Here is a 25,783-nt window from a genome sequence, read left to right as displayed (position 1 = left end):
TTAACCATTTTTAAATGTACAGTTCGGTGGTAATAAAGTACATTCACATTGTTGTGCAACCATCACCACCATCCATCTCCAGAACTCTTTTCATCTTGCAAAACTGAAACTCTGCATCCATTAAGCAACAACTCCCCATTCCTCTCTGCCCCCAGCCTCTGGCAACTGACATTCTACTTTCTGTCTCTATGAAGTTGATTACTCTAGCTACCTCACGTAAATGGAATTATACATTGTCTTTTTGTGACTAGCTCCTTTCATTTTTCATAATATCCTTAAGTTTCATCCATGTTGTAGCATGTCAGAATTTATTTTTAAGGCTGATTAATATCCCACTGTATGTATGTACCGCATTTTGTTTATTCATTCATCTGTCCATGGACACTTGATTTAGTTCCACTGTTGACTCTTGTGAATAACGTTGCTATGAACATGGGTGTACAAATACCTGTTCAAGACTGCTTTTAGTTCTTTTGGATTGGTAGTATTTTTTAAAAAGCTAAATACCTTTCTATAACCTAACAATTCCACTTTTGTATAAGGAATACTTATGTCCATAAGAAAATGTGTGCAATAACATGCATAGTGGTGTTATTCATAATTGCTCCATATTAGAAATAATCCAAATATCCTTCAGTAGTAGAATACGTACATAAACGGTGGTATATTCACACAATAGTACAATATTACGTAGCAATAAACAGAACAGGAACATGGCTTACTTTTTTTTTTTTTTTTTTTGGCCACGCTGCGCAGCATGCAGGATCTTAATCCCCTGATCAGGGATTGAACCTGTGCCCTCTGCAGTGGGAGCACAGGGTCTTAACCACTGGAGTGCCAGGGAAGTCCCGAGCATGAATTACTTTAAAAACATAATGCTGAGCAAAAGACAGATACCCAAGAGTATATAACATATGCCTTTATTTATATAAAGTTCAAAAAGTGTCAAAACTAATCTATGTTGATACTGTTTAGAACAATGTGTTTTGTGGGGAAGAGTAATGACTGGTAGCATAAAGGAGACTTCTGAGCTTCTTGAAATGTTCTACATCTTGATTTGAGTGGTGCTTACACGGATGTACACATATATACATTTAATTGATCTGTATACTTAAGATTTGTGTCCTCTGCTGTGGTTATTCATCAGTTTAATAGAGGAATCTGAGCACACTTTGTTGAATGGCAGCATCACTGAAATAAATACACAAAGTGATACTTTAAAGAGACAATATTAATATGATCATATTTGTTCTGACATGTTTATTAGAGGCAAGCATATTACTTTATAGTCACTCCTATTAGGTCCTATTCATAGTCTGCAATCCAAGAAATAAAAACAAGTATATCACTGGTGGCAATATCAGAACATGGTGATTTAGGAACTTATTTTGGCCTTTGGCCTTTGTAAAATACCAGGTAGTCATTGTTAACTAGTTTAATGCACAATACTAAAGAACTCACGAAACATGTTTAAACACTTCCATCCCATTGGTTGCTTTATTTTACCAGTAATTAAAAAAAGTAAACCACTGCCTTTCACTCTCTTTAAGGTTCAAAGGTGACCATCTGAATTCTATTTAATGCTGCATTTGTGTTTGGTTATGGTTCAAAAATGTTCCTTTAATCATGAGATGGAGAATTGTTTTTGGATGCCAGATATCATATGCTATTCCAGACTCTTTCCAAATTGTGAACATTAATTTTTCTTGTATACCAGTCTTTCCTCAGCTGTTTCACTGATTTGGCTTTTCCCCCCATAATTCTCTAAACGAAGAGTTAGCATTAGTCGTTGTTTATGAAGAACATTCAAATTTCAAATCCCAATTTCCTACCAATAAATGTTGAGAAAATTAGTAGATATAATGTTGCAACACATGTTAAAAGAGCAAATGTTAAAAATGTAGCATGCTACTTCAGATCTATATGACATTCAGTTAGTATCCTAGTGGGCCTGCTCACTGATTCCCAGAATTAGGCAAACATACCCACCCAGTCTTAGATAGAACTCGATAGGGATTGGCCTCCCCCTGCAGATGTAACCACACTGTATAACAGAGGAGAACTGAGATTATCTGCAAGAGGCTTGCTCCCAAGAGGAAAAGGGCAAATTCAAGTCAATCATGCTGTTATTCTTCGCAAATTTACCAGTCAACTGTGTCCTTCCATCTCCTCACAGGCAGCGTAAGTAAAGGATTCAGAAAGAGGTCCCTAGTAGACTGAGTTCATTTTGCAAAAAGGGAACATCAGAAATGGTGAAGTGTTCCTAACTAACATAGCTTTTTCCATCAAATCTATCTTTCCTTCTCTCTTCCTAATTACCAAAGAAAAAAGTGTAAATTAAATATGACATAATGAAAATCTAAATGGGTTAATATTCTTTTATTACCAGCCATGGCACTACCCTCAAATTAAAAAGAAATGTTTCTGGACTTCCCTGGTGGCACAGTGGTTACAAATCCACCTGCCGCATAAAAAGGAATGAAACTGAATTATTTGTAGCCAGGTGGATGGACCTAGAGTCTGTCATACAGAGTGAAGTAAGTCAGAAAGAGAAAAACAAATACCATATGCTAACTCATATATATGGAATCTAAAAAAATGGTACTGATGAACCCACTGACAGGGCAAGAATAAAGATGCAGATGTAGAGAACAGACTTGAGGACATGGGGTGGGGGGCGAACGGGAAGCTGGGACAAAGTGAGAGAGTAGCACTGACATATACACACTACCAAATGTAAAATAAATATCTAGTGGGAAGCTGCTGCATAACACAGGGAGATCAACTGGATGATGGGTGATGACTTAGAGGGCTGGGATAGGGGTAGTGGGAAGGAGCCACAGGAGGGAGGGCATATGGGGACACATGTATAAATACAGCTGATTCACTTTGTTGTACAGCAGAAACTGGCACAACAGTGTAAAGCAATTATACTCCAATAAAGAGCTTAAAAATAATAAAGAAAAGAATCTGCCTGCCAATTCAGGGGACATGGGTTCAAGCCCTGGTCCGGGAAGATCCCACATGCCTCGGAGCAACTAAGCCCGTGTGCCACAGCTACAGAGCCTGCACTCTAGAGCCTGAAAACCACGACTACTGAGCCTGTGTGCCACAACTACTGAAGCCTGCAAGCCTAGAGCCCATGCTCCACAACAAGAGAAGCCACTGCAGGACTTCCTAGGTGGTGCAGTGGTTAAGAATCTGCCTGCCAATGCAGGGGACATGAATTCGAGCCCTGCCCCAGGAAGATCCCACATGCCGTGGAGCAACTAAGCCTGTGCGCCACAACTATTGAGCCTGTGCTCTAGAGCTCGTGAGCCACAACTGTTGAACCCATGTGCTGCAACTACTGAAGCCCACACACCTAGAGCCTGTGCTCCGCAACAAGAGAAGCCACCACAATGAGGAGCCCACACACCACAATGAAGTGTACCCCCTGCTTGCCGCAACTAGAGAAAGCCCGTGTGCAGCAACAAAGACCCAACACAGTCAATAATAAATAAATAAATAAATAAATCCAGTAAATAAATAAATAAATTTATTATAAAAAAAAGAGAAGCCACTGCAATGAGAAGCCCACACACCACAATGAAGAGTAGCCCCCACTCACCCCTACTAGAGGAAGTCCCGCGCACAGCAGTCAAGACCCAACACAACCAAAAATAAATAAATAAATAAATAAATAAATAAAATTTTTTAAAAAATGGAATGTAAGATGGGGAATTTTTTTACATAGCTTCGATGAAATTAAAAATTTGTGGCTTTATCAGCTCTAATTTATCAGCTATAATCATATATATGTTCTATACCATTTTCTGGCAATTTTGGTGAAAATATTGCACCCTAGACACCGCTGACCTAGTCTTCCAAGCAGCAGACCAGATCATATCAGACTAAACGGCTCTGTGACATCTGCCAAATTTGTCTCAAAGACTCTAAGGAAATTGTTGGCATTGACAAAGTTCTGTCATGATTTTGCCAAAGACAGGAGGTGCTAAATACCATGTTTCACTTAGGCCTTCCAGCCAAATGTTGCAAATTCCCAATTCCTAGCCCAGTGCTTCCCAAAATACCCTAAAATATTTCTCAGAAGCATGGTAATGCCTTTTCTGGATCCCAGGGTTTTGGATAGACTTTTCAAGATTTCTAGCAGCTTCTTCTCTGTTGCTTTCCCCAGTTGCCTCAAAATATGCTACAATTTGTGCCCTTATAGGTAATTATGACTCATTTGAACTAAGGAAAAAAAACGCACATAAAAGTATAGCTGCTTTTGTGCTTTTAGATCTAGTGGTATCTTTATTTTAGAAAAAAAGAGAAAAGAAATAGCCAAATCGGTCATGACACCAGCATAATCATAAGCCACTGTAACTCTGCCAGCCAGCCAGCTGTTTTAAGTACACCGAGCAGTGCATTTCCCTGACTATCCAGCAAAAATCGAATCTGCCATTGAATAAACAGAAACAAAGGCAAAAAAATCCATTTGCTTGATCAAATTTTAAGATTTTTATCAAATGTGTTTCAAAACTGCATTTGATAAAAAAAAAAAAACCAACTACAGAGAAAACCTAGTTTTAAAATGATTCTGAGTCAAATGGCTCGATGTTTAAGGAAAATTATCACATGTCTTAGGATTCTCAGTTGAAAGCAACTGAGCCTGACTCTAACTTGATTTAAACAGAAGAGGAATGTACAAAATGGACAGGAAGACTGAAGAACTAAGCTAATAAATTGTAAACCAAAGATAGTACTAGAATATCAGTATGAGAAAAGTGCAATGAAAGTGAAGAGGAAAGAGTGATTGATTCTGGATAGCATGAGTGTTCCACTTTATGGAAGAAGTGTTATTTAAACCAAGCGCTATCTCTGTCTTATAACATTTGGGTACATGGCTTCTCTTCTTTGCTAGATCGAAGTTCCCTTATAGGAACTGCCCCTTGTAGAAAACAAAAGAGAGATCTTCTATTTTGTCAACACCTAGTGCAATTAATTGTATACATTTAAGATGATTCAACAGGTGTTTATTAGGTACCTACTCTATACTAGGCACTATGTGCTACTTACTGGAGATAATGAAGTGACCAAAAGGAGGCTTGACTTCTTTCCTCATGGAGCTTACAATCTGGTAGATGAAACAGACATTCAAATGATCACATTAATGAATGCACAATTACAAACTGTCAAAAGTCCTGTGAGGGAGGAGAAAACAGTGCCTTGATAGCATGCAACAGGGGGACCTAGCCTTGTCTCTGGGGAGTAGAAGAAGACTTCCTTGCAGAAATGACAGTTGACATGGAGTCTGAATGATGAGCAGGGATCTGGCCTAGTGATGGGGGAAAAGAGAATCTCAAGCAGAGGGAACAGTATATGCAAAGGTCCTTGTACATGGTAGGTGCTATACAAACAATTATTTTGTACTCAGCTTCACCTTCTTCTGTCCAACTTCAGGCGAAGTGGTATCTCTTCCCTTGTCAAAAAAGGATCTTGCTTCCTGCATTCTCACTTATACCTTTGCATCCTTTGAACCTCAATCTATCAGTTGTCTTTTATTTCTCCTATATCTTCAACTACTCTTGCCATTCAATATTTCCCTTCAAGATATAGTGCTCAAATGTCTGTGACCCCAAAAAAATAAAGCAATAAAGAAACAAACAAACATGTCCTTGAATCCTACATCCCTCTCCATTGCTTCCTATCTTTACCTATTTTTATTAGCAAAATTTCTAGAATAACAGTATTCTCCATCTGTAATCTCTGCTTCCTCAATTCCCATTCACATCCCAACCCTACTAAATATGGATCTTGCAAAGGTCACCAATGATCCCCTTGTCACAAAATTCAGTGGATATTTTTCAAGTCTCATCTTGACTCTTGATAGCCTTGGACACTCTTGACCACTCCGTCCTTTTTTGAGTGTCATGATACTGCTCTTTCTTTGTGTTCTACCTTTTTCTCAATCTACTTTACAGTCTCTTTTATTTCAGTCTACCTCTTAAATATGGGAATTTCATCTTTGGCCCAGGTTCTTCTCATCCTATACACTATAGCTGGCTGAGCTCTCCCATTCTGCTTTTTGGTCCCTAGGCAAATCCTTTCTCCTCTGTCAAGCCTTGGTTAAAACTTACACTTGACAAAGAGTAGATAATCAATAAACATTTACAGATGAGTGGATGGTTGGGTTTTGGTAAGTTCTCTCATCTTTATAGCCCTGCAGAGAATGTCAGAGGAAAGCTGTGGCTCTCTGAAGTTTGCACAGGTAGTAAGTGGCAGAATCAAGTTTCCAGAACTACACAATAGGATACTTATTTGTGTAATGTTCACACTCTGCAAACTACTCTCATATCTATTATGCAATTTTCATGATAATCTTGTAGACTGGGTCAGGTAGATAGTTTTGTTGCCTTTTATATATATAAGGAAATTGAGGTTCAGAAAAGCTGTGATTAATGTTTACACAGGTTTTAAGTGGCAAGAGATAACTCTTGAACTAAGCTCTTTTGAGTGCAAGTCCAATGTGTACACAGCTTAGCTCTGGGAGGGGACAAAGTGAGATGAGATATGGAAATAGAGGCACTCAGTAAATGCTAATTGATTTTCTCTCTCTCTCTCTCTGACTCTCTCTTCTTCCTGACTTCTTATTGGCTTCAAGTCGCCTCAATTTTGTACCAACAGCAATGCTGGAAGAGAATCATCACAGAATCCATTTTGGAAAAATTTCAGAAGACATTTTTCCCACCTCTTCTCTCCCACACTTGTCCTGTCCCTCTTAAAGCTACAAAATAGATGCCAGAAAGAACTTTCCCTGCTCTAAGGTATTATTGAAGGAAATAAACTCTATTTTTATTCTGTCACTGTCACCTCCCCCATGTGTGTCCTCTTCTATCGCCACCCTTGCTTGGTAGAACCTCCCTTTCATTGCCAATTCAGATCTCACTCACCCTTGAAACTCACATACATCCTGTCTCCTCCAGGAAGCCTTCTTTGCATTGGTCAGCCCACACTGTGGTTAACCTTCCCTAGGCTACTAAGACACTTCCAGTTCATGTCATAGAGTTTTTCATTCCTTTGTTGTGGGGGTACTTGTTGTATACTAGGTATGCCTTCCCAATTAGCATGTGAGCTTCTTGAGGGCAAAGGGCCTATCTTATGGTTCTCTACCTTCTACCCACAGCCTCATCCACCCCCTAACTTCTGCCAGTACTGATGTAGGGCTGGGTACCTAGGAGGCGTTCAGAAAATGCTGGTGGATTGATTCACTTTGCATCCTTCACTCTTGATGTCAATAGTAGGAATGGAAGGAGCTTCCCAAGGGAAGAATGTGAAAATCTCTGTACCTTTAGCTCTGCTGTGTAAGCCATATTGGTGAGGCGCTGAACACAATAGCTTACATTGTGTCAAATGTTCAGTGAGAACCAATGCCACATTAATCCTGTCTTGTTTTTCTTTTGAGTTCTGTAACCTGAAGTGTGTGTACTTTAGGGAAGAAATACACTATTAATCATGTTTGATAAACCAAAGAGGTTGAGGCCCCAGGAATCTACTTGTTCAGTTTACTTAGGGGGGATTAGAAAAAACGGATATGCTTTGCATTCACACCTATGGCTTTGAGACTTTACTGGTGTGCTTCCTTGAGACTACTTCCCTACTGCCTTTCAGATAAGATAAGAAGGCTTTGCACCTGGGCAGTGCTTTATGCTTTTGTACAAGTTCACTGCTAGTGCCTTAGTCCGGATCATCATCACCTCACACCTACATTATTGCAACATCCTCCTAATTGGTTTCCCTGGCTCAGTGTTCTGCTGTTTACAATCTATTCTCTACACTGCAACCAGAGTGATCTATCTAAAACACAGATTTGATTATGTTCTGCCCCTATTTAAAACTCTTCAGTGTCCGGAGGGTAATGTCGAACCCCTGTGGCATGCTTTAAAAGAACTCTTCATGATTTGCCTCCTTCCTGGCTCTTCAAGCTTCATCTCCTACAGTTCCCTACTCCTATCTTCTACCCTCTTGTACTCTAAGCTCCAACCTTTCTGAAATACTTGTAGATCAATGAGAGCGCCGTGTTTGTTTGTTTGTTTGATCACAGTGCCTTTGCATATGCTCCTTCTGCCTGGATTGTCTTCCTACCTTCTTCTGAAATTTAATTGGTGAACTTTTCTCCATCTTGTCAGACAACTCAAACCTTACCTTCTCCGTGAATCCTTCCCTAACTTACCGTCCATTATTATTCATTTTCCCTTTTGCACATACCTGCATTGTAGTACTTTTCTCATTGCATTATAAACATCTGTTCATACGTCTATCTCTGCAACCTGTATGTGAGTTTCCTGAATGTTGAAACTATGGCTGACCCTCTCCTGCCTCACCCCTACTACCCTCAGCGCTACACACGTAATAGGTATTCAGGAATGTTGTCTAAATGAATAATTATTATATTTCCTAACTTAAAGGGCTCTTTCTGAACTAGGCTGACCTCGGAGTTGCAGCAAAACAACCAGTTGTTCAACTATCCCCAGGCTTCTGGGCTGGGTTAGGTGTGGCCCTTTCTTGAGAAAAGGTGAATATAAATGTGCCGTCAAGTTTCTTTTTAATTCAAGTTTCTGTAAATAAACAGCAGATTGGAATAACACCCTCAGCAATGCAGAATCAAAGAAAGCTCCTTTCCTTTGCTTTATACCTTCAATTTTTTCCCCTAAGTGTATTATTTCCTCTAGGCCTTCTCCTATACCAATCACTTATAACAGGAGATGCCTGGGTAATTGTTGGCTCTGTCTCTAAGGTCAATCATGACCACTTTATTTCATCATATATATAATCACACACACACATACATACACATATTATCTTATTTAATACTCACAAATATCCTATAAAGTATTTACTATTATTATCAATATTCTGTAGATGAAGAAACTACAGCTCAGAGAGTTTAAATAACTTGTTCAAGGCTGTGTAACTTGGAACTGCTGGACACTGGACTTAAACTTGGAGCTGATCGTAGAGCCTGTATTTTAATCATTACACCACACTCCCTCATCTATTTTAAAAGAATGGGTTGAACTAGATCACTCTTGAGAATCCTGTCTGAAGTCTTTGCCCCTTCCCTCCCTTCAGGGGCTCCACTGGGGCCAAGCAGGAGGGTGGTGTTCTGCAGATCTGGGAGCTGAAAGAAAGAGATATGAGGACTTCCCTGGTGGTGCAGTGCTTAAGAAGCCGCTTGCCAATGCAGGGGACATGGGTTCAAGCCCTGGTCCGGGAAGATCCTACATGCCGCAGAGCAACTAAGCCCGTGCACCACAACTACTGGGCCTGCGCTCTAGAGCCCACGAGCCACAACTACTGAGCCCGCACGCCGCAGCTATTGAAGCCCGCGAGCCTAGAGCCCCCCTCTGCAACAAGATAAACCACTGCACTGAGAAGCCCACGTACCGCAAAGAACAGTAACCCCCACTCGTCACAACTAGAGAAAGCCCGCGTGCAGCAACGAAGATCCAATGCAGCCAAAAAAAAAGGAGAGAGAGAGCAAGATATGAGGTTCCAAATGTCCCCTTGTGCATTTCTTTTTCTAGTTTATTTCTCATGGAGATACACTGTAAGAACTATTAAAATGGCATATTCAATAAAGATCTTCAGGAATTGTGGTTGGTGCCACTCATTTATTTTTCTCTTAGGCAACTTGATCTTTTTAAGCTAAATTCTACCCACAACTAAGTGATGAGATAAACATACAACTCTTGGAAAGTATTTGCTTCAAAAATGTGAAAAGCCTAAAAAAGTGGACTATTTCACTAAAGAAAGGAAAACCTTACACTTAAATAAGAATAAAGCCACTCTTTTCACTGTGTCATCCCTCAGAACACCTGGAACAAATTTTCGTTGCAGATATGTTGTATAATAAAACAAAGGACACTGGACTTGGAGTCAGAGACCTGGGCTTGATTCCCATATTTATACCTTACCAACCACGCAACCTTGCGCAGGTGTCTGAACATCTCTGAGCTTCCATTTCCTCATTGTTAAACTGGAGATAAAAACAGGACCCACCTCAAAGGGTTGTTCCTAAGATTAAACGAATTAAATTATGTTGTAACAATGCTTTATGTGCTTCTATTCAAATCAGATATTACAACTCACCTTGGTAAAGTAAAAAGTCATCAATCTAGTTACCCTTCTTTGAATACTGGTTGTTCTCTTTTTGATCACAACCAGACTCTACTGCAGCCAGCTCCCCCTCCCCAAACCCCAGGCTCACTAAAAAGGCAGCACTATTATTCTAAGAAAACAGTCCCTTCAGCCAATGTAAGCAGATAACAGTCATGGTGTACTGTGGCAGTTGATAGAGAGTATTTGGGTGTCAGGAGACCTACATCTAAGCATCCTGTCTATTTCGAGATAGGTGGAATGATACCAGACAGAACTGTTGGACCCATCTGCTCTTGTGGGAAAGGGGAAAAGTGGTCTGTTTTGGAACAGTTGGACCATACCAATTCAAGGGACTTGGAATTTAAGATTAAATTAAAGATCTTTATTTGAACACGGGAATGACTGAGAAGCCAGTGAAAAATATGAAAGTATAGCTTTGACAATAGTTGTTTTACACAAAAGGAATAGGCCACCATATTTCCTGTGGTCACAACTTCCCTAGGTTGGTTAACTTGGTGTTAACTACAGATTCCACACTGGGAAGAGTCATGGGAGGAGTCATGGAAATATGGAAATTGAAGAGATGCAAGAGCAAATTAGAATGCTGAATGTCTCTTTAGGGATCAGGTTGAAGGGCAGGGTGGAATGGTATAGCTGAAGCTCAACATCTAAGTTGAGTATTATGGCAAAACCAAAACAAAGTAAATATTATCTCTGTGGTCCCATTACTGGTCTGAATCTCCACTTTGATTGACCTTTCCTTCTTTATTACCTTCTTAAATTAGTATCCTTCATATTCTCTACAGCGCAAATAATTAACTATGTATTTCAATACATAAGGCAATTCTTAGTTATGAACAGAATAAAAATTTTAAATTGGGGCATGTCAGAGGAAAGTCAGTAAAAATGCTAGTTCTGTGTGAAAGTTCTCTTGGATCAAAGTGATTACATAACGTTTAAAAATCAAATGGTATGCTTGTTTACTAATATATTCTGAGATTTTTTTTTCCTTGCAAATGTAAGAAATGAAAAAGAATAAGGCTATGTTAGCATATGGAGGCAATTTATTCAGACGTACAACTGGGCTGAAGCCATCAGTAACCCAGTTATAAATTCTGAACCCCCTGTATTTTCTTATTTCAAAGTATGTTCTCCTCCATTTAAAGACAGAAATCAAATCAGAATTGTTCTGAAAGATATCACACTGAGGGTTCTGAGTAGAAAAAACATCACTGGCAACAGTTTGGACATCAGATTATACCAAGTTTGTCTGAATTTAAACTCATGAACTCATATTTAAGTTCAACATAAATCGTTTCGTTTTCAAGTTCCCTTAAGCTAGGAAAATTAAGACTTCCTGTTCTTCAGGGAGAAAAAGGGCCTGAAAACTTAAGGGGTTAGAAAATGTCTTGAAGCTCTTCATAATTGAGCATAAATGAGTCCAAACCATATGGATTGCATTTCCTTTTTTTTACTTTGAACACTGAGGGGAAAAACATGTTTGGCAAAATGCTTCTTTTTTTTTTTTTTTTTTTTTTTTCAAACTCAAATATGTTATTTTCACCCTTGAGCCTTCTTCCCAAGCTGTACCATATGCCTGGAATGTTCCCAGGGCTCTTCAGTCTTTAAGTCTGCAGCTCCTGAGAGGCCTACCTTCTTCAAGAGTCCATCCTTGGGTGACTGGAAGAGACATTCCAAATGTCTCCTGAACCTTACTGGGTAACATACAACTTTAAAGACTCCCCCTCCTTCAATGTTCTGCTTAATGTACACTGTTTGTTGTATTTGCTAAAGGCTTATTTTGTTCATATGCCATAGCTCATGTCATTTATTCTACATCTAACAGCCATTTATTTAGCATCTAATGGGTCCAAAGTTTTATAGATAAATGCCTAGGTTAGCTCAATCTTACATCGTAGTTAATGATGCAACCCCATATGGAAGACTAGACATAGCCAGGCTAATAATCCTCAAGTAAGACACAACCTCGAAGAGGGAATTGGAATCGTCCTACCAGAGGAGGAAGTCCCTTGATAATGGGATTTGAAAGACTCCAATAAGTCTTCTCCAAAAGTATCAGATTCATTTGTTTGAATTAATAAGGCTATTTAAATAGACAAATAGCTCCTAAAATATAGCGGTAAAATTTTAAATCCTGCAATTTGCTTTCTTCCAACTAGCTCACTGAGGTTTACACAGTAAGGGGGATATGTGTTTCAATAGGAGTGGTAAGGGAATGAGAAGAATTTGGAGGGAAGAGCTCCATAGATTTTTATTTTAAGATATATCAGAGCTACCTGTTCTTTGGGTGAGTTGAGATTAGGAGGAAGAGAGAGAGTGAGAGCAAAAGTGTGAGTGTGAGTGAGAGCAAGAGCGAGAGGGAGAGAGAGGGAGAGAGAAGGAGGGCGAGAGGATGAAAGAGAGGTAGAGAGCACAAAGAACCTAGATGGAAAAGGATGGACGTATACTCGCTTTCATTAGAATTTAACTTATGTTTAGGACTTGAAGAGAAAATCCACGGAAAGATAATTCAAGTTGGAAAGGAAACTGCCTATAATATGTATATTATTTTTCATATTTGCCTTCTTTCTTTCCCTAATGAAGCTGTCAGCATTTTGGAGGTTAGGGGCTTTCTTTCACCCATGCCATTCCCACGCCACCCTCACCTCAACACCTAACTAAGCCTTAGCTCAGAGGGGACATTCAATTTTTGGTTGATTAATTATCGGAGCTATTAAACATTTTACCCAACATGGGGGATGCCCTCAGCACTGTGTCAGCATTGGAGAAAATATGCAACCTGAGGAGAGAATAAAATGATTCTGGCTGTTCTGTTTGGAAGAGCAAACCCTGTATGTGGAAATAATCAAAGTCCTGTGAGGACAAACCCATGGAAAACAGGATTTCCATGCAAACCCTGGGACCCTGTAACAAGAAAATATCCGATTAAGTATGAAGGAAACTTTAAAGCAAATGAAGGTGTGTACCACTTTATATGGTGGAATTGGAATTTAGGACACTTGTCATCATTAAAGGCTGAAAATAAAAGAGATGTTCTCCTGCCTCTTCCTCTATTGTCCTTCTGATAACTTTCCCAGGACTCTATGTCAAGGAAGTGAGAGGTAAACTGATAAATCAGTATAATAAGTAGATTTGAAAGTGTGATTTTATGCTGACAAAATAAGAGGAAGTTAATTATTTGGAACATAGCTCTAATTTCTTAAGGCTGATAACCACTGGGAGCACATCACCACATAAACCTTAGAAATCATTTTCAGTCTTAATGGTTTGTTTATTAAAATTCTGTAGGTATTCAAGAGAGAGTGAGCCTCTGAGGAGGAGGCTGGGTCTTTTCCAAGCTCTGCACTGAGAAGACTGAGACTTGGTGAGGAACACATTTAAATTGTGGATCCAGAGAGAGGAAGTGAAACCCTGGTGAAATGCAGAGTCAAAGGCGGTGCCCAAGGCCCAGATGAGATAAGCAGGATGGTAATGCTTATCTTATTTTGATCGAAGTTAGCAAGCATGTACCAGACACTGTGCTAAACACTTTATATGCATTACCTCATTTAATCAACACAAATGTATGGAATAAGCACTAATATTTCATTCATTTTACAGACGAGAAAACTGAGTTTCAGAGATAAAATGATTTTCCCAAAGTCATCCAGCTAATATGCAGAAGAAATACGATAGGAACACAGACCTGTATAGCCCCGTTGAACCACTTTAGTATCCTGTCTTGAGTAGATCTACCTCTCCTGGGTTCCAGGGTGTTCATAAGCGGGCAGAGTAAATGACCATATTTGGTTATATCTCAGTCCCTAGACTCAGGTTATTATAACTTAGGGAACAGGAAGTACGGAGACTGTTGAGACAGACTCCAAGTCCTGTCTTTAAAACTTCCCTTTCTGGATATTTGCTCAGGTGCAACCACCATGTTTCAAGAGGAAGACACGAGGAAGACGGGTCCTGTGGAGGATGTTGTGGAAGCTGGTCAGAATGATGAAGGTACTCAGTGGCATATCTTTTGAGGGACAGATGAAGAAATGTGAGATGATTAGCTTGAGAAGAAAAGTCTATTGACACGTGATAACTGCCTTCAAATAGTTGATAGACTGTCACATGGAAGTAGCAATAGGCTTATTCTTTGTGGCTGTAGAGGGGAAATGTGGGAACAATGGGAAGATGTTAGGGGAAGGAAAACTCTGGATCAACAGAAAACAGCTTCATAAACATAACACAGAGTTTTATTACATTATTTTGTGCCTTAGACCCCTTTACAAATCTGGAAAAGCCTAAGAACTCTTCTTGAAAGAATGCCTTTAAGTGCATAAAGTAAAACGCATAAGATTACACAGGAAACAAATTATATTGAAATATGATTATTAAAATCTTTTAAAAAATTGAAGATATCTGCAATGATTTTAAAGTGGGTTGAAAATATCTATGTTTTTTGGTTACTGACAACACTGCTAGGGTTTGTTGCCTACATTAATAATAGAGGAAATGGTAAATTTCAGTTAGAGATTAGGAAAAACATGTATTTTCTCCCATCAAAGTTCATGGTACCTCTAAGGGATGTGTGGATTCCACATTAAGGTCTCCTGAGTTAGAGGTATACAATAGTGGAATGTAAAGTTGTGTTTTTCTTGTCACAGGACAATTTTTAAGGAAAGACTTGGCAGGGCTATTTAAGTAGGATTCCTGCTTTGATTATATACTGGATGAGAGAAACTTTGCAGGGTACTAATTCTAATATTCTATGCTGAAAACTCTTTAACGGTTTTTATTATCTACAGCACGGATTTTTAATTTTTTTAAGCAGCAGAAGACTTTCTTCAAAATAAAATCTTACATGACCCCTCACTATATCACACAGAAAAAAATCGGAAATGGAAATGAAGGCCCTAGATCCTCCTTAGCTCCCCACTCACCACCTTCCCTTTTCCCCACCTATTTCAACTTGAAGTCTCTCTGTTTCGATGCGATCTCTTCGGGGAAGCCCTGGGGCTCTGTTAAAGACAGGATCAAATATAGGATCAAATATAAGCTCCTTAGGTTTGCATTCAAGACCACGTAGAATCTTACCTCTCAGCTGCTGCTCCACAGAGCACTCATTGTCTCCAAACAACCCACAACATTCTTGACACCACGCCTTTGTGCTCGCTGCTCCCCAGTCTGGAATGCCCCACACGCCCTCCTCTCTTTGCCATTTCCCTGAACTATACCCTCCTTCGAGTTTAAGTCAGGTTCCACTTCCTCCAAGAAGTATTCTCTGACCAGTCACTCTTGGTGATAGTTCCTACCCTCTGATTCATTTTAATACTTCTCTGCATTTGGCACTATGTAAGTGATGCTGCTTGGCTTTTGTTGCTATGTCCATTCTGTCTCCTCACCAGGAGAGTAGGCAACCAGGGCTCCTAGACTACTCTTATCTCGGGGGCGCGGTAATGTATCCTGTACACAGAAGATGCTGAATCAGTTCTTGTCTATGAAATTCATTTTTCATATTTGTCCCATTTCCCTAAAGAAACCATAAACTTTTTGTGGACAAGAACATTCTTAAACATTTCATCTGTCACAATCTCTAGCATCATCCAGAATCTGCAAGAGTCTTGAACTGCGTGCGTATAGTAGGATTTGGACAGGAAAGATGTTAGATAAGGGCAACTTAGAAGGGATGAAAAGTATCATTTGACGTAGAGAGAGTTGTATCTGTTGCTGGGGAAGAAGACAGATGTTAAGAATAAGCTGTGCTTCATACCAAAAAAGCAAATAACCCAATCCACAAATGGGCAGAAGACCTAAATAGACATTTCTACAAAGAAGACATACAGATGGCCAACAAACACATGAAAAGATGCTCAACATCACTCATCATCAGAGAAATGCAAGTCAAAGCCACAATGAGGTATCACCTCACACCAATCAGAATGGCCATCATCACAAAGTCTGGAAACCACAAATGTTGGAGAGGGTCTGGAGAAAAGGGAACTCTCCTGCACTGTTGGTGGGAATGTAAGTTGGTACAGCCACTATGGAAAACAATTTGGAGGTTCCTTAAAAAACTACAAATAGAACTACCATATGATCCAGTCATCCCACTCCTGGGCATATACCCAAAGAAAACCATAATCCCAAAAGAAACTTGTACCATAATGTTTATTGCAGCACTCTTTACAATAGCCAGGACATGGAAGCAACCTAAATGCCCATCAACAAATGAATGGATACAGAAGATGTGGCATATATATACAATGGAATATTACTCAGCTATCAAAAGGGATGAGATGGAGCTATATGTAATGAGGTGGATAGAACTACAATCTGTCATCCAGAGTGAAGTAAGTCAGAAAGAGAAGGACAAATATTGTATGCTAACTCACATATATGGAATCTAAAAATGGTACTGATGAACTTAGTGACAAGAACAAGGAAGCAGATACAGAGAATGGACTGGAGAACTCGAGGTATGGGAGGGGGCAGGGGGTGAAGGGGAAACTGAGAAGAAGCGAGAGAGTAGCACAGACATATATATACTACCAACTGTAAAATAGTCAGTGGGAAGTTGTTGTATAACAAAGGGAGTCCAACTCGAGGATGGAAGATGCCTTGGAGGACTGGGGCAGGGAGGGTGAGGGGGACTCGAGGGGGGGGGGCGTCAGGGAAGGGAGGGAATATGGGGATATGTGTATAAAAACAGTTGATTGAACCTGGTGTACCCCCAAAAAAAATAAAAATAAAAAAAAATCCTCCTTAAAAAAAAAAAAAAAAAAGAATAAGCTGTGGAGGGCTACCCTGGAGAGTGAAGGAGCAGGTCAAAACATGATTAGGTAAGCAAAGAATAAGATGTCAGCCAAGAGATAATATGAGTCACAAGAAAGATCAACAGGGATTAACTGGAAACTTGCTCTGAGATAAAAAGCAAGGATAGAACCCTTCTCTTCCTGACCATCCACCAAAGCTCAAACAGAGTTATGCAGTCCAAGCACAGAGAAAATCCACTTTTGGGCAAAGACCCTGGTCTTCAAAGAAATCTTTGAGATTCCCAAATTCTCACTTGAAAAAACATGGTCAGATGAGGTGTCTCTAAGCCACTGACATCCTAATGTCAGTTTTGTACTACATGTTCAGAAATCCAATTTAATAATAATATTTAGTAATAAGTGCCATTTATTGAAGGCTTATTTATGTGCAAGGCATTGCGATAAATGATTTAAATGAGAGAGGGGAGTCTGGAATTTCAGGAAGAGAGTGGATAGGATAAGATAAAAGAGGATAATAGGATCAAACATTTCCAAGAGGTCAAGAAGGGTAAGAACTCACAATAAATAACAATAGCTCACAATGCCAAGTGCTTACCCTATGATAGATACTGTTTCGTGCATTTCATATTACTTCATTTAGCCATCATAAGAACCCTTTGAGCTAAGTATTATTATCCCCATATTAGAGGTGACAAAACTGAGATTCAGAGACATTAACTGACTTATTTTAGGTCACACAGCTAGTATGAATGGCAAAGTGGCAGAGTCAGATTTTGAACCCAGGACAGCTTATCTTTATCTGATGTCTTTCCCATGGCTTACAATGCCCTTGTTGCTATGTTATCAAATATCAACCCTAGTTATTTGGGAAAACAAAAAACTCATTCAGTAAAACTGCCAATTGTATGTAGAAATAGGGGCCAGGGAGTTTGAGTGTAATAGAAAGCCAGAAAATCCCCAAACCTCACTTGAATCAGACATTTCAGTCTCTTTCCCCATCATGTTTCAATACCCCTTCCAAGATCCCTGGAGACACTATAAAGAAATAGTTGATAAGTGGCCAATAGGATTTTGCTGTCTTTTTTTTTTTATCTCATGTAGGCGTTGAGAATAAGGAATTTACCAGAGAGTGCAGCAGAGATCTGAGACGGAAGAGAAAGTGTCCTTTGCAAGATATGATAAATCAGCTGGAATCATCAGAGGGTGACTGGCTTTTTATTTGTTTAGGCTGGAGGTTTGTAATTTACATTGGGTCAAAGCAGGAGCCAGTGGTCAAGAAGGGAAGGGATTCTGCTGTTTTTTGTTTCTGAACAAAAAATATTTATGTTCAAACAGCAGCCCTCTCCTCACTAGGTCAGAGATGTCAGTGGGATTCACCTCAAGTCCTGAGTTAGCAAAGTTATCATGAATTACCTCAAGGAGAGATACACAGGTATTGACTAAGGGATTCTTGTACTTCAGGTACCTATTTAAAGGGTTTATACAAATTCACCTGGCTTCAGGGCCAGTTACTGAGCACACATTTTGTCAGATGGCTCCAGACATTCAAGGCATTCTGTAGCAAGGTCTCTGCATCAGTGCAGGCCACTTCTTCCTGATCTTCCACCTAGTCACACTCTCAGAGAATCTTGATGAATCATTTGCTGGCATAACCTTTTCCAGGTCCATGATCTTGTCTGGAATGCATAAATTCCCTCTTCAAATCTTTACTACCTTGTCCAGCTCCATTTTTTTTTCTCCCTGTTTCCTTAGTATCCTTTGCTCCTTTTCTTACTGACACATATTCACCCCATCCATCAAGAACCTCGAGGGCAATACTACTTCATCTTTGGCATCAAGGTAAAAACTGATATTTGTTTACAAATAAAGCTATCACTTTAAAGTCTGAAAATGTGCTCATGGTGTTCCAGGGAAGAGAGAGGAGAGTACATATTTCTCAAACCTAGAATGCTCTTTCATTTTTAAATCAACTTTATTGAGGTAGAATTTACATCAAATAAAATGCACCCATTTAAAATGTACAGTTCAATTACTTTTGACAAATGTATACACCTGAGTAACATCATTCCTCTTGCGATGTAAAATGGAACATCATCCCAGAAAGTTCTTTCCTACCCCTTTGAAATCAAAATTCTCATTTTAGCCCCTACCTTGTGACAGCCACTAATCTGTTTCTATCTCTATAAAATAGTTTACCCTTTTCTAGAACTTCATATACGTGAAATCATATGGTGTTACTTTCTTTAATCTGGTGTTTGGAAATTCATCCATGCTATTCCATACATTAGTAATTTGCTCATTTTAAAATTTCTATTCATTTAAATTTATTGTTCATTTTTTATTGCTTTCTAATTTATATTTCTTTGCAGAATATACTGCAATTTATCTGTTGATCAACTTTGGGTTGCTTCCAGTTTTTTAGCTATTATAAATGAAACTGCCATGAACAATTGAACAAATGAAAATATGTTTGTGGTGACACACAAAATACCTGAATATGGAATTGCTGGGGTCACAGGCTGGATGTACATTTAAACTGATAAGAAATGGAAAAAACTGTTTTTCAAAGAGGTGTATTGTTTTACATTCCTATCTACAACATACGAGAGTTCCAATTTCTTCACATTCTCACCAACACCTAATATTGTCACTCTTTTAAACTTTAGCTATTCTAATGGGCATTTGTTTGATCTTGTCTTGGCTTTAATTTACATTTCCTTGAAGACTAAAGATGTTGAGCATCTTTTCATGAGCTCGTTGGTTTTCCATATATCTTTCTTGTAAAGTGTTCAAAATCTTTTGCATCCCTTTCTTTTATTAGGTTGCTTGTCTTCTTAATATTGAGTTGGAAGAGTCCTTTGTATATTCTAGATGCCAGTACTTAGTCAGATGTGTACATATATATATATAAAACTTTATATATATTGAACTTTCTTTCAGAAATGATTTATAGTTTTCAGCATACAGGTCTAGTACATATCTTGGAAATTTTATCCTTAAGTATTTTTATACATATTAAATGGAATTACTTATAGAACTTATTTTTCTAATTGTTTATTGTTAGTATATAGAAACAATTAGTTTTACTATAAATTGACCTCATATCATGTTGCTATTCCCTTGTTGCAGTATATCATTATTCTCCAGCTGCTTTTAAGAATTTCTATCTTTGATTTTTAGCTATTTAACTAAGATGTGCCCGAGTATGATTTCATTATAAATAGCCTGCTAGGTTTGCTGAGCTCCTGGATATGCAGGTTGTTTTTTTCACCAAATTTAATAAAATTTGAACATTGTTTCTTCAAAAAAATCCTTCTGCCCCATTCTCTCACTCTCCTTTGCCTTTGGGGATCCAATTACATGTATAGAGAGCTTTGAGGCACTTAATTGTTTTTCAATATTTTTCTCTCTGTTTTTTAGATTGGGTAATTACTATGAATTTGTCTTCAAACTCACAGATCCCTTCTTCTGCTAACTCCAGTTTGCTTTTAAGCTCTTTTAATGAATTGTTTCATTTCAGATACTTTATATTTCTAGAATTTTAATGCGGTTCTTCTACATTGTTTTCATTTCTCTGATGAGGCTGATTCTGTTTCCATATTCAAACTGTTCTTTTAGTCAAACCATATTTTCCTTTGTATCTTTGAATATATTTTTAACAGCAGCTTTAAAATTCTTATCTGTTAATTCCAAAATCTGGGCCATCTTGGGGTTGCTTTATATTGATTGCTTTTTCCTTGATTTAGGAGCAAATTTTCTTCTTTGCCTGTTGAAAACAGTTTTGAATGTGTTGCTAGACATTTTAGATGACGTATTGTAAGGAATCAATTATGTATGCTCTCTACTTTGCTGGAAGTTCCCCTTGCTTTTGTGGGGGCTTGGTGATAAGGTTTTGTTAGGGTGGGTCTAGAGTAGCCTTTATCCTATAACATGGTCCTTTTCCTAATGCATGTCCTTTCTGTTGTCTTAGCTGAATGCTGGAGATTTTAGTGATGTCTTTCCACTCTGGTTGTAGTGGAATTACAATGTTTTCGAGCACTGTGCAACCTCTAGAATCTCTGTTCTACTGTCAACCCCATAACAGCTTCTTGCTGCTAGGTCTTGCTCAGTTCTGCCCTGCACCTGTATAGCCCAACCCTTAGCCAATAACTTATGAGAACCCCAATAATAGAGTTACCTGTGAACCCTACTGCACAGCTCCCTCCTCTTTCTATCCTTCCCTGAACTCCAGTATCTGTTCCCTCAGCTCAGCAAGACTGTTCTGATTTGCTTGTTGTTTATTTCCCTGTGTCTTATTCTCAAAATTGTCCCAAAGCAGGGAAATGACATGAATTTGGGGCTCACCTTGTGTGTTTTCCTTTTCTTAGTGATCAAAGTCCTGCACTGCCTATTGTTCAATACCTTAAAGCAGTTTTTTAAATAGCAGAAGGGCATGTTTGGTACTAGTCACTCCATCATAAATAGAAGCAGCTATCTCCCTGCTGTTTTATGCCTTAGCAAATTATATTTTCAAGTATTATTATTATTGTTGTTGTTGATCCTTTATAAAAATTAAGAGATGCTAAATGAATGAGCCAAGATCCAAAACCAGGTCATCTAACTCTAAATCCCATGTGTGTGCTTTCCATTACACTGTATTGCCTCTCCATTTAAATAGCTTTTTAGATGCAGTGATTTGATAGGTGCTAATGAGGTACGATTACAACCAAATATCTTCCCCCACAGTCTAGCACAGAGATCCGAAGACTTTATCTTAATGTCCTTTGTAAAATTTTAGACACCCAGGGATGTAGTTACAATGGTTTAGTAGCAATCAATCATTTTATAATGGACTAGAAAGGACCTTAGCAATGATCCAAGACAACTCTTTCATTTCTAGGCAAGTAGGGCAGAAAATGAAACAAATTATCTGCTTAAGGTCAAACATCCAGTAAATAGAAGAATTAAGACTTGAACCATGTTCTTCTGTCAGATGTTCTTGCCCCAAGACTTGGTAGACTCCATGACTGCTTAGAATAAGACTCTTGGAGAGTGGAGCCTAGAACAGTTGCTTTGGAAAAGGTATAACATTTCACAGTCATGGTTGCTTCATTTCTTTTAAAGGGCAATGATGATATTAGTAAAGTGCGTTATCCCCTTGTCTGGTCATCCTCTGAGAAGTTTCTGTTTTCAGTTCAGAGAAGAATAGCTAGGCCCGAGCAGGAAACTTTGTCATAGCTATAAGAATATGAGAAGTGAGCCATACCTCCTTTCAGGAAGTTATTCCTTCTCAACACAGTGCTGACGTAGCAGCAGGATCAGGTGTTGAAATTTACATGCACTCAAGGGATTTCTAAGTGGAACAAATTCCTAAGTGTAAAAACCCTGTTTCCTACATTCCAGTTGTGAAAACCACATGTAGTATTATTTCAAAGCCTTTCTGAGAATCTGTGAGACCTGTCATGAAAAAGATGAGGTTGACTGGAGATTCCTTACATTTAGCCTTCATTCATTCAGATATCAGAGTCAGACGGGTAAATACAACATGGCTCCTCTTGATCCTAATTTTAGGTATTTCCCATTGCTTTAGAAGCATGTGTCTTAAACCCCAGTGTAATTTTTCCATCTCTGAGAATTTCCTCACTTTTTTCTATCTACTAGTTCAGGCAAAGGAAAGCTAAATTTTCATTTAAGGTTTGACATGGAGAACCTGCCAGAATTACTTCAGCACTTCTCACCTTTGGGTGTGGTTTACTGTCACAGAAATCCGCTGTCTCAAACGCCAAACCAAAAGGAGGGGTTGTGAATCTCCTTCCCCTTTTTGAGTTTCGGTCAGTAATGAAGAAGACATAAGACATGGGATTTTTATCAGTTGGACAAGCTGTAGCTATTATGTCTCACTTTCCAAGACCAGATTCATACAGATAATCTAATGAGAGGCTGCTTGATATGCCTTGGCTGGTGAATGGAATCCTGTAATCTGAGTACTGAAGTATCATCTCCTAACCTTTTAGTCAAAATTGAGTCTGAAGAAGCTCACTTACATCATTTTACTTCTCACACATCAAATAGACAAGAAGAATAAATAAATGTGAAGTTGCCAAAGTCCTATAGATTGAATTATCAACAACAATAAGAACAATAATAACTTATATTTATCATGTACCGTACATGGTTCTAGACACTTTACATGTGTTTATTATTTTAATCCTTCCATCAACATTTTGAGGTAGGTGCTATTCTTCCATTTTACAGATGAGGAAATTCGGTCAGAATGTTTAAGTAACTTGAACGAGGTCACAAGACTGGTTCAGTGGCTAAGCCCATATTTGCACCTAGACAACCTGCTTCCAGAATTGTAGTCCTAACCATCAGGCAGAAGTTACAAGCATTATCATTGGATCTCTGCCCATATCTAAACTATGGCTTGCATTCTAAGCCACCACACTTATGAGAGTTTAAAAATATACAAATAATTTAAAAAGGCATTAAGATATTGTGAGATTCTTTACTTTAAACTAAGATTGTTCCCTGTATTTAGTTTACTTAGCTAGAAAGCAAATGTGGAAAGATTGGGTGGCTGGTGGCCTGGGTTTTGGCCCCAGTTCTGCTATTGGCCAATCTTGTACCTAATCATCCTAGAAGTCAGTTTCCTGACTTGCAAATTCGACAGGTATTGAGCACATACTGTGTGTCAAGTACTGTATATGATGCTAGAGAAACAGTGATTAACAAGTAGATACCTAATTATGACAACTGAGAATGTCAAACTACGCAATCCCTTCCAGAACTGAGCATAATCAAAGCCAGCAGTGTTCTAGATGCATTCCCAACAAAAAGGTACTGATTAAACAGCCACTTGACTCACTAGAAAAAATATTAAAAGCTTGGACTCAGAACTGACTCAACTAAACTGCTTTGTGACCACCAATCTCCCTACATCATCTCCCAGTTGCTAATGCAAATTATCTCCAGGGCAAGATTGCTGGAATGTAGCCTCCCTACCCAGTGCAGGCCCTGAAACAAAAAAGCTGTAATGATTTTTATGCTCTCTTCCTTTCTTCCTACCTTCTGGCTTGGCAAACAGTTCCTTTTACTCACAGGGATTTATAGCTTTAAACAATACAGACAGTCAGACCTGGAAAGAAGTGTTTAGTAACCAAAAAGTTAAGTGGGCAAACGGAAGTCATGTTGTTGAAAACCCACGTCTATTGATTTTCCACAGAGGACCCGGCAGTAGGACTCAACTAACCCCGCCTTCATTCCAGCCAAACCATCCAGTGGAAACTGGGCATATGTAACCTAGTCCCTTTCTTTTTTCTCTTGGGAGTGAGCCTGCCCACAGGGATCCCATATTTTCCTCTGCTCCTCTAAGCCATAAATTTTAGCGTAAGCCCCTCTCATGAGCACATTGTATCTGTGTTGTATAGTTAGATCTATATGACTGAACATATAGTCCATGTTTGGAAGTGGCCTGAGATGAAGCAAGGGTCACATCATGGATAGCAACATCCTTACACAGGTTATATACTTGAAAGCAAAAGCCAGACTGACCCAAAGCTCTCAGTTTTACTTAGTTTCCTCACCAATCTTCATAAAAGAAGAATCAGGATGTCATTTTGCTATTTCGTACCATACACCCATTCGTATAATCATACCTCATCTATTCATATTCCCTCATTTTAAAGATGGGGAAACTGAGGTCTAGAAAAGCCAAGTGATGTGCCCAAATCACACTGCTTATTAGAATCAGAGTGGATATTGCTGTTTCTCTGAATACAGGGGTCTAATTCTGGAAGAAATATCAATGCCAGGTTTAGGTTTAATTTAACTAACTTCTATGAAAACTTACTCAGACTTTACTTTTTTTAGTATGGTGAGAATGCATCTACTATAAGAGTTCCACATTATGTCATTACAATTTTGTGGGGAGAAATAACAGACAATCGATGGCTTTTAAAATTGGGCGTGGTCACTGAAAGAAAGGGAACAACTAATATTTCAGATGAAAAAGACACTATAAATATTCTGCACAGAATGAGATCTAAGGTTCTGTACCTCTTAGCCTCTGATCCACGAAGCGGCAAAGTGTCTCAGCTGCCAGCCTATGCCATGTGAACTTCTGCTGCAACCACCCGAAGATGCTTTCAAGGAGTGGCTTCTCTCCTCAGCACTGAGTCATGAACAATATCATTTGCGGGCCGGGAAGAGCAAATGCAACAAAATGATCTTGCCACACGTAAAGAAAGGGCCCTTGAGGTGTTAGCTTTAGGAAGGCAGATGAAATATGCCAGTAAGTGTAATCAACCCTTAGCCATCCTTGAAGAAAGATACTTTAGATAAAGTGAATGACCCAATTCTGATCTGCTTGCAGCCAACATCCTTCACTGAGTGAAAAGTTCCATTTCTTATCCTTGTTTTGCCTTTTTATTTACCCGCATCTGCAACGTGGACTGGAAATCTAGTCTCCTTTCAGCCATACCAGACAGAGTAAATTAGAATGGCTGAGAGCCCTCAGGCTCCTGAGCAGTAACATTCTCCAGATCCATAGGACTCTTCCAGATTGTCTGCTAACTACTGCTCAGCTACCTACTACATTCACAGCATCCTCTGTTCCATCTCCCTACTCATCATCCACCCCTCCCTTTGCTTGGGTTCCAGTGATCTCTTTTCATCCTTTGTTGAGCCATACCAGTTAAACCTAAGCACCCAATTTTCTTCCTGTCTCCCTACTTTCACACATTAACAAATGCAACCATATTCCTCATTTTTCAGAATCATTTTTAACATTTAATTAATTAATTAACTAATTTATTTTTGGCTGTGTTGGGTCTCTGTTGCAGCGCGTGGGCTTTCTCTAGTAGTGGCGAGTGGGGGCTACTCTTTGCTGC

At 38.9% G+C, this 25,783-nt stretch overlaps 1 long non-coding RNA gene across 1 annotated transcript; it reads right to left on the bottom strand.

The window, feature by feature from the left end:
• Positions 1–897: 897 nt before the first annotated feature.
• Positions 898–25,018, bottom strand: LOC130842154 (uncharacterized). The gene is made up of 3 exons (XR_009050368.1): positions 24,951–25,018; positions 5,062–5,119; positions 898–1,191 (listed from the first exon to the last, which is right to left on the bottom strand). It is a non-coding gene; the product is annotated as an uncharacterized LOC130842154 (long non-coding RNA).
• Between the last annotated feature and the right edge of the window lie 765 nt (positions 25,019–25,783).

Source organism: Hippopotamus amphibius, chromosome X, assembly GCF_030028045.1.
Source record: "Hippopotamus amphibius kiboko isolate mHipAmp2 chromosome X, mHipAmp2.hap2, whole genome shotgun sequence".
In the NCBI taxonomy this organism is placed as follows: Eukaryota; Metazoa; Chordata; class Mammalia; order Artiodactyla; family Hippopotamidae; genus Hippopotamus; species Hippopotamus amphibius.
This window is presented reverse-complemented; position numbering and strand designations above follow the sequence as displayed.